The sequence below is a fragment of the Pollicipes pollicipes genome, unplaced genomic scaffold, assembly GCF_011947565.3.
Source record: "Pollicipes pollicipes isolate AB1234 unplaced genomic scaffold, Ppol_2.1 Scaffold_1600;HRSCAF=1878_pilon_pilon_pilon, whole genome shotgun sequence".
Classification (NCBI taxonomy): domain Eukaryota; kingdom Metazoa; phylum Arthropoda; class Thecostraca; order Pollicipedomorpha; family Pollicipedidae; genus Pollicipes; species Pollicipes pollicipes.
The window spans coordinates 12,517,239-12,526,190 of record NW_023595962.1 but is presented as its reverse complement, the minus strand read 5'-3'; the positions used below and the strand labels follow the sequence as shown (position 1 = coordinate 12,526,190).

Here is an 8,952-nt window from a genome sequence, read left to right as displayed (position 1 = left end):
GTTCCGCCTGCAGAGACCTGGTATGCTGCCCATAAGGGCCCTGGCGTGCCGCCCGTATGCGCCTGAGACGCATCCCACCGATGCGTGGTGCGCCGCCTTTAGACCTGAAATAAGCCCCGCAGAGCCGTGGCATGGCGCACATGGAGACCTGGCATTCCGCCTAAGGCTGTGGCATGACTGTTCGTAGGGTGGAGTCGCCTATAGGAGCACATGCTTGCCCTGGGACCCATTCCCCAGTGCCGTAACCATCAGAAACCGCGGTGGCATTCTTAACCAACGCCTGATGCTGACAGATTCCCTTGTTCCATTTGGACCCGCGTCAAAGTCAAAAACCAAACTGCTGTGATGTGAATCGCTGCGCTCATTTGGAGACTTTTTCGTACCATATATATTTTAAAATCGGCGTGCTGAGCCCTTTTCATGATTTTCAAGTAATTGAGCTGGAGATACATCATAACCATATTCTCTGATACCGCACGGGCTTACTGACCGCATCTGTACCATTTTTCGTTCAGGCGCATCAATGTTCAGGCCTGCCCAAACGGTTAAATATATCACTTGTAACATCAATATTTTGTATGGTCACGGTTATGAAGCTTTGCGTGTCAATTTTTTCCGTTCAAATATATCGTTTTGTTAATGTTTTTAAGAAACAATTTTTGGAGTGTCGACATTTTGGGCGTCGATATTTAGCGTGCCAATATTTGAAGGTCAGCATTTTGTCGGTCAATATTTAGCGTGTCGACAGTTTTACGGATGCCCCGGATGAGCCCCCCCCCCCCAATCAGTGATCGGCAGCCACCCTACTCAGAGGTGGGCGAGTGCTGGCTGCCGGGCGTATAGACGCCAGCTGTTGATCGCCGATTGGTCGAACGGCTAGAAGTTTCGAGAGGCTGGCTGCGCGCGCTGGAAGTCTAGACGGTCGACGCGTCGATGCTGGCAGCCCGGCCGTGGAGACGACGACAAGCGGGTCCTGCGTGCTTACATAGTGGAACACTGTATTGTGTTACTCTTCCTCAGCGGTGTAGTTTCCTATTGAGTTGGGGGCTTCAGCCCCTCCCCGCGATTTGAGAGGAAAGTGGCCGGGGCCGACGAGAAACCCGTTGTTTGGCGTATTGCACAGGTAGGTGGCGTCATTTTTCACTCCTTGACCCTCATTTTTCACCCCTCGACCTCGACCACCCGCAGCTCATTTTACGAAAATACGCCCCGGTCCTTTTTAATAATGTTCCTACCTCACGTGTAATAACGCTCGATGTGCTGCAGACACTGTTGCGGCTATATTCAGCGTTTGCGCTCCTTTGCAGGATGGCTCAGGTCGAGGTGGACAGCGATAAGGTGCGGTACACGCCGGAGAGCATCGAGGCGGAGTACGAGTACAGCACCACGTCTGTCGTCTCGGGAGAACAATGTCCTGAAGGTGAGGCGATGCGTGGCTTGCTCGCGGCGGTGTCGCGCCGGAGCACGCCTTCGGTACGCGCTCACACAGCCATGCGCCTCCAACGACTGGTTGCGATCAGTCTGGAACGATCTCCAGATCGATCATCAGGCATGCAGAGTAGTGACAACTGCATGCGTTTACGCTGGACCTGCAAGTCTTCCTGGAGATACAAAATATTGAATTTCTACCAGTACAACCGGGTCAAAATTTGGCTCATTCCCAAGAGGTAAAAAATGACCTGTTAACGTGACGTCCGAACCTTGTCGAGCTGGGTCATGTTCCGCTCGTTCCACGTGGGTACAGGCGGTCATCCTGAGCGGCATCTGAACGTCCTGACCCGTTCTCGTCCTGACCCGTTCTCGACCTTACCCGTTCTCGACCTGAACCGTCCTCAACCTGAACCGTTCTCGCCGTGAACCGTTCTCGGCCTGGCTCATTCCCGACCTGACTCGTTCTCGACCCGACCCGCCCTCGTCCTGTGTTGCGTCCCAACGCGACCTGAGACCGCGACCCCGACGGGCGGGGGCGGTGGCCTTGTTCTCCTGTGTTCACAGCCCGCGCCCCGCTGTGTCCAGGTGCGGCCCGTGACGGTGTCATGCCACTTCCGGACGGGCCCGGGCGGTTGCCGCGGCTGGGGGCTGCTGATGGCTGGTGGGCTGGGGAGGCAACAACGGCTCCACTGTCACCGCCGCCGTCTGGGGTGAGTCTGTGCTGAGTGGTTCTCGCTGTCTGGAGTGAATCTATGCTGAACCGTCTGCGGTCAGTCTTAGGCCAGTCGGGACTGAATCATCGACAACCGTGCGGAAGTGAACCTTGCCCCCCCCCCCCCCCCACCCCACCCCTACCCCGACTCCTGCTGATCGCTGCAGTCATTGCATGCGGGAAATTTTTGGCGGGGGAAAAGGTCTCCTTTCCCCAAGGCCGCTGAGTTTACTCTTAGCTTCGTGGAGAAAGGTTAGCTTTATTTCCTGCCTTGTTCTCCCACGGACAATGATGTTCAGAAATGCTTAACTGGCAACTTTATGATCTGGTTTAGCAGAAAGTGACTGAAATAACTTTTTTGGATCCTACGTTACTTTCTGTTAGATTTCCGGTATATCCGGTATTTCTCGAAGATTTTATCTGGTAATTTTCTGAAATTTTCTCCAGGACCTGGAAGGGACGCTACTTTTAACGCACCTGTCGGTCGCGGGTGGAGGTTCGGTCGGAGTGGACGAGTTGGTCTTGAAATCTTTGGCGGCTTTGGATCCACACGACCGAGCGGTGGAGCCTTCTGAGCGTTCTCAGAGCTGCTAATCGCTTACGTCCCTGCGAGGCCTGACGGGGAAATTTTGAGAACTTCAGACCTTGAGATCTTGTGACCCTGCAGGCACTGCGTATGTTCTCGTGGCCTCGGCCTTGCGGCAGTCGTTGGCGCCCGTTGGCGTCGTTGCTCGTCATTTGCTATCAGCATGTGCTAGCCGGGTCCGATGAATACCACACTCAGCCGCTCCTGTCCGTGGCATGGACTGGCCGTGCCGCTGCCTCTCGCTGACGTCAGCAGAGACCCGCTGGGCTGACTGACATCAGTGAGGAGACAGCTGGCCTCTCGCTGACGTTAGCGAGAAGATATCCGGCCCCTGCTGACGTCAGTGAGGAGGACGGCTGACTCCTCGCTGACGTCAGCCAGGAGACCGTCGCCTCCCGCTGACGCCAGCGAGGGACAGCTCAGCTGGGCGAGGCTGAGCGAGCCAGCCCCAGACGAGCGTGTCGACTGATCCGAACTCCGCCAACAGCCAACCGGCTGGGCCTCACCTGGCGAACCAAGACGGGCGAGCAGGCGGCCAACTACTACGGCTCGCTCACCCAGGCGTCCACCATCGAGCTGGGCGCCGGACACCACGTGCCCTTCAGCAGCCTGCTGCCCATGGTGCACCCCAACGACAATCGTGTTCGACGGTGAGGCTGAGCGCCCGGCCCTGTGCCTGGTGCAGGGGCCTGCCGTGTGAAGGCGCTGAATATACAGACGGCAGTGTTGTCAGCCCGTTGTGTATGGATCTGTTAGACGATTGGCGTTGTCGGAGGAGCGGGTCGCTCCTGTTAACATCCCCAGAGCGCGCAGACCTTCTCGAAAGATCGAAGGAAAGATCGCGTCCCGCGTTGGTCGGGCACGGGTTCGCCTCGCAGATCACAGATGTCGCCCCGATCGCTCCGGGCGGCTCCAGGTGTCGCCGGCGGCGTGGCGTTCCGAGAGCTCTCCTGCCGCCGCTCATGTCTTTCTCCTGACACACCCGTACACACCCGGAGGCGTCACGGGGGGGGGGGGGGGGTCGCGTCGTCACGAAGCGTCACGTGGTCATGCGTGTGCCGCACACCCGCATGACGCACGCAGGGCTGACCCCGTGCCGTGTCTGGCATGGTCTGCTGACCCCGTACTGGTCTGCTGCGTGTTGGACTGAGTGGTGGTTGGCGCCTGAGAGGTTACAAACTCTGGTAAAATGTGACACTTATTAAAAGGGTTCAGAGAGACGTTCCACCCGTCTATTGGGGGAGGGAGGGGGGGGGGGGGGGGGTGAAGTTGTATGGCGCGGTTGGTGAAGGAGTAATCGACAATCCTCTAGCGTAAGGACGTAATTTTTATGTGCGGGTAGCTGAATGAGCCCGGCACGTAAAATGTAAATGAGAGGATCATTTCGTGGATTGTAAGCGTTTGGCAAGTTTTTTTCACTAGGGGCGATTTTAAAATCGCGCTACGTATCATACGAAGAAATTAAACCAGACATTGCTCACAACCATGCCCTATATCACTGATCTGGCAGTTCAAGGTCCAGCGGCGGCTGTCATACTTGCAGTTGCCGTGCCTTTCCGCCAGGATGGGACATCTCATCCGCGCCCCTGTCGGAGGCGATGACGCGGGCGCAGGTGCTGGACGTGTCCCGGCAGGACCAGCCTGCTCGCCCTCACCTGGCCCAGCTGCGGCCCCGCCGGGGGTCTATGACCCGGACTTCAATCGCGGCCAACCAGGGCAGAGCGCGCTGACAACGCCATCAAAGGTCAGCGCAGGTCCATCGAAGGCCAGCGCCGCCGGCGACAGCAGCCGAGCTCGCGATCGGAGTGGCCTCTGCCCCCCCTCCCCTCCCCCATTTGACACTGCTTGCGCCAGGAGGGGCTACGTCCGCTCAGCGGCTCGACGGAGCACCCTGTGACCCAGAGGGGTCCTGACCTAGAGGGTGACCTGACCTAGTCGAACCTGACCTGACCTGATCGAACCTGATCTGACTTGATCTGATGGATCCTGGTCTGATCGAGCCTGGCCTAACCGAACCTGACCTAGCATGACCAAACCTGGCGTAACCTGATCAAACCTGACGACCGAAGCTGACCTGGCCTGGTCGAACCTGACCTGACCTAATCGAACTTGGCCCAATCGAACCTGACCTGACCTGACCTGCCAGTGACCTGCCGCCCGGCCCGCCAGGCACCAAGCAGCAGCAGCTGGAGCGGCTGCGGGCCGACATCCGGCAGTTTCCGCGCCAGCGCCGCCCGGTCGACAAGGTGATCGTCCTGTGGGACGGGCCAACACGGAGCGCTTCTGCGAGGTGCGCGAGGGCCTGAACGTGACGCAGGCACAACTGGAGGCCAGCGTGGGCGGCCGGCGCCGCCGAGGTGTCGCCCAGCACCCTCTAACGGCCATGGCCAGCGTGCTGGAGGGCTGCGCCTTCATCAACGGCTCCCCGCAGAACACGTTCGTGCCGGGCCTGCTGCAGATGGCCGAGAGCGCGGGCGTCTACGTTGGAGGCGACGACTTCAAGTCCGGCCAGACCAAGGTGCGGTGGCGGTGGAGAGGGCGGGGAAGGGGAGATGGCGAACTGGAAGTGGCGACAGGGGAGGAGCTCGGTAACTGTCCAGTGTGGTGGAAGCTGCCCTGTATCTATCGGTAATTACGTAACTGTCGGCCCGGTGCTAACGGCTAACTGTCGCACTATCGGCTAACTGTTGCACCATCGGCTAACTGTCGCGCTATCGGCTCGGTAACTACGTAACTGTCCAGCGTGTTGTCCAGTTGCTCGGTAACTGTTCAGTGTGGTGGAAGTGTCCGCGAATAAGAGCGGTGGGCACGGGCCTGCGTATGTCTCCATGTACTCACGAGGTTATTCAGATGTGGTTGCATGTGCTGCCCGTGGGCGAGAGCTACCCCAGTGTCCTCAAAATGCGCGTCTCTTGCCTCGTTGCTTCGGCGTCACCGTCTGGGTGGGTTCAGTGATGAACTCCAACTGGTCAGTCCGTCGCCACGGCCGGCGCAGTGGACGTGCCCGCTAGCCAGCTGACCGCGGCGTCTGCCCACGGGCACCGGAGCTGGGGCGGCGTCTGCCCGCTGGAGCTGTCTCTCCGGTCTGCCCCCCCCCCCCCCCCCCCCCGACGCTCCGTCGCCGCCTGCCGCAGGAAGTCGTGCTGGTGGACTTCCTGGTGCGGCCGGCAGCAAGCCCGTGTCTATTGTCAGCTATAACCCACCTGGGCAACAACGACGGCAGGAACCGTCGTCGCCGCAGCAGTTCCGCAGCAAGGAGGTGGGCTCGCCGCAGCCGACGCTGCTGCCGGATCCCTACCAGATCTGTACCAGATCCGTACCAATCCGTACCATGTGTTATCCTGATATGGTCCTAACGGGATCTCACATAGCCCATACGAAAGTTTCGGATCTCATTTCCGAGCAAAGTTAGTGGGTTGATTCGGTCCGGCTTTCTCATTTTGCTTGAGCGCTGTTGGTAACGGAACGGGACTACGTGCAATTGTTAGGTACTGCTCGACCAGTTTTTGAGACTATTCGGAAAACGTGTTCCTCGGCTAAAACACGGCTGTGGGCATCCTCAACGATGCAACCGATGATGGGTGTTGCCAGTGTTTTTATTACTTCAAATTCTGACATGTGTACGACCACCGCTTCCTCTGTGCACTTATGTGGCCATTTGTTTGATTCAGGGCCCCGCACCGCCGCGGAACCGCACATCACCACCTAGGCCCGTCTTTGACGGTAGGGGGGGGGGAGGGGCGTGATGGCCGTGGTACCGCCTGCAGCTCCCACTTGGAGGCCGGGTTCGAATCCCAGTCTCGCCACGACCCATGCATACCAAATACGGCCCCGCTGTCGCTGACGCTCCTTAAAGGAGCGCTGGCATGCGTCGCCTTCCCTCAAAACAAAAACGCGTCGGCAGGTGTCCAAGTCGAGCGTCGTGGACGACATGGTGGCCTCCAACGCCTGCTGTACGGCGACGGCCGCGGCCCCGACCACTGCGTCGTCATCAAATACGTGCCTACGTCGGCGACTCCAAGCGGGCCATGGACGATACACCTCAGGTGCTGTGGCGGGCGGCGGGCTGTCGGCTCGCATACGGGTGCTTAGGATGGCGGCCTGGCAACGTGCCAGCTGCTCACATATGGGTCTCGCAGCGTACCGGCGGAAGCCCCCCTGACTGTGGACCCTCTGTGTGTTGGGACGGCCTCTGGGGCCCGCTGAACGCGTGTCGGTTTGGGAAGGGGTCCCATTAGCGGGAGGGCGAGAGGATGCCACTGGATGCGGTGTTGGCCAGGTGGGCAGTCTGTGCTATGGAGTGCGAGTGTACCAGGGCTATGTGATGGCTGCACGCGTCAGGACGCCCCCCACGACGCCCCACCGTTGTGGTCCAATGTAAGCAGCACGATGTAACAGCGTTCAGTAACACTGCCGCGATTTTTGAGCAGTGTTCCGTTTTGTCATTGCTGTCAGAGTAGCTGCCACCACAACCAATGATTAGTCACGTGACCCATCACTTGACCATGAAAGGCGAGAACACGCTCGACTGCGCAGGTCAGGGCTGGGTCGCGTCCCTCGCCGGTCGCAACCGTTCGCCTGCAAACCTGGTGGCCGAAACGCGAGTCAGTGTGCGTGTTTGAGCCGAAACGTGTCAGCCTTATATCGCGCGGTCCGCCTCCACACACCACTTTTTCAATTGGCTCGGCACAACACCGGCGGTCCTCCGGACCCGAGCCGTGCCGTCTCCACGCGTCCGCCGCGTCCCCCGCGCCGCCGCGCCGGCTCGTGCCGAGCGTGCCGCCCCGTGCCGCGCGGTCCCGCTCTGACCGTCCGTCTCTCCGTGCAGAGATCATGTGCGGCGGCCATAACACGATGGTGCTGCACAACACGTGCGAGGACTCGCTGCTGGCGGCTCCGCTCATTCTCGACCTGGCCATCCTCACCGAGCTGTTCCAGCGCATTCAGTTCAGGTGAGGCGGCGCTGCGCCGCCGGCAGCCGCGGGGTGACGTCATCGCGAGCGATGACGTCACGCATGGCACGCGCTGTCTTCTTTGCGGGGTGTTTCTGCTGCGCGTGGAGGTGAGACGACACTGACTGATGTGTGTTTGGTGATAAACATCCGCGCACGAGGACGTTGGGTTTGTCCTCCCGCTGGCTTCTAGAGATAAGACCTCACTGGGATCTTGCAAGGTAGACATATTCCGGACTAGCGAGGTACATGTGTCCCGAACCTAGCGAGGTACATGTATCCCGGATCTTGCGAGGTAAATGTGTCCCGGACCTAGGAGTACATGTATCCCGGATCTTGCGAGGTAATGTGTCCCGGACCTAGCGAGGTACATGTATCCCGGATCTTGCGAGGTAAATGTGTCCCGGACCTAGCGAGGTACATGTATCCCGGACCTAGCGAGGCACATGTATCCCGGACCCAAATGCTGGTGTCTGTGGTTCGGTGCGCAGTACATCTTATGCTCTAAGCTGTAGGCACAGAGTAGTATCATCACGGACGTCATAAAAAATCGTGTCTTTGTTAAGGCCGCTTGCGGTTCAGACGAGCTCAGATTTAATGTTCAGCACGGGTCGAAACCAGCCCTCAGAACCTGTGGAATCATCAGCCAAAGTGGTTGGAAAGCGTTGATGGTAGGTAGTGCATGGGTCTTTCGAGGTTAAGGCTGCATCAGGTCCTCTTCAAAATCGCGCACCACTTGTTGATAGACTTTTCGCACTGTACCAACCTCGTCGACGTGCACGGAAATCGTAGCTGCAATTTTGCAAAAGTCATCCAACGTCATCGAATGACCTTATTTGACCTCGGGGAGATAAATGACTGCGCCTTTTCACTTGGATCAGCTTGACTTGGGTTTACATAATATTTACATGATATTCACTTTACCATTTACAAACTTCGCAGGTACGTGTGTAACTGCTTTGTGGGAATGGAAGGGACTGATACAACTTTGTTTGGTCAGGTGTGACTCTTCAATAACAGGACATGCTGAAAGTCAATGAAACTAACGTGGTACACCACGTACAGGGCGATCCCTTTGTCTCTTATATTCGCTCCGGCTTGTCGTTCATTGAAGGCGCCGCGCCAAGTCCCTCACCCCCCTCCCCCTCCCCCATCCCCTCCGCCTCTCCCCGCCTTGCGCTGTCAAATACGTCGCAGTAACGAGTTCGAACGAGGGCGGAAGTGGTCTGCCGTAACCCAGATGAACCCCACCTCGCCGCCGGCCGCTCGCC

General features: G+C 58.5%; 1 pseudogene; it reads left to right on the top strand.

The window, feature by feature from the left end:
* The first annotated feature begins 2,036 nt into the window (after window positions 1–2,036).
* On the top strand, window positions 2,037–7,686 carry LOC119103856 (inositol-3-phosphate synthase 1-A-like; annotated as a pseudogene).
* Window positions 7,687–8,952: the final 1,266 nt, after the last annotated feature.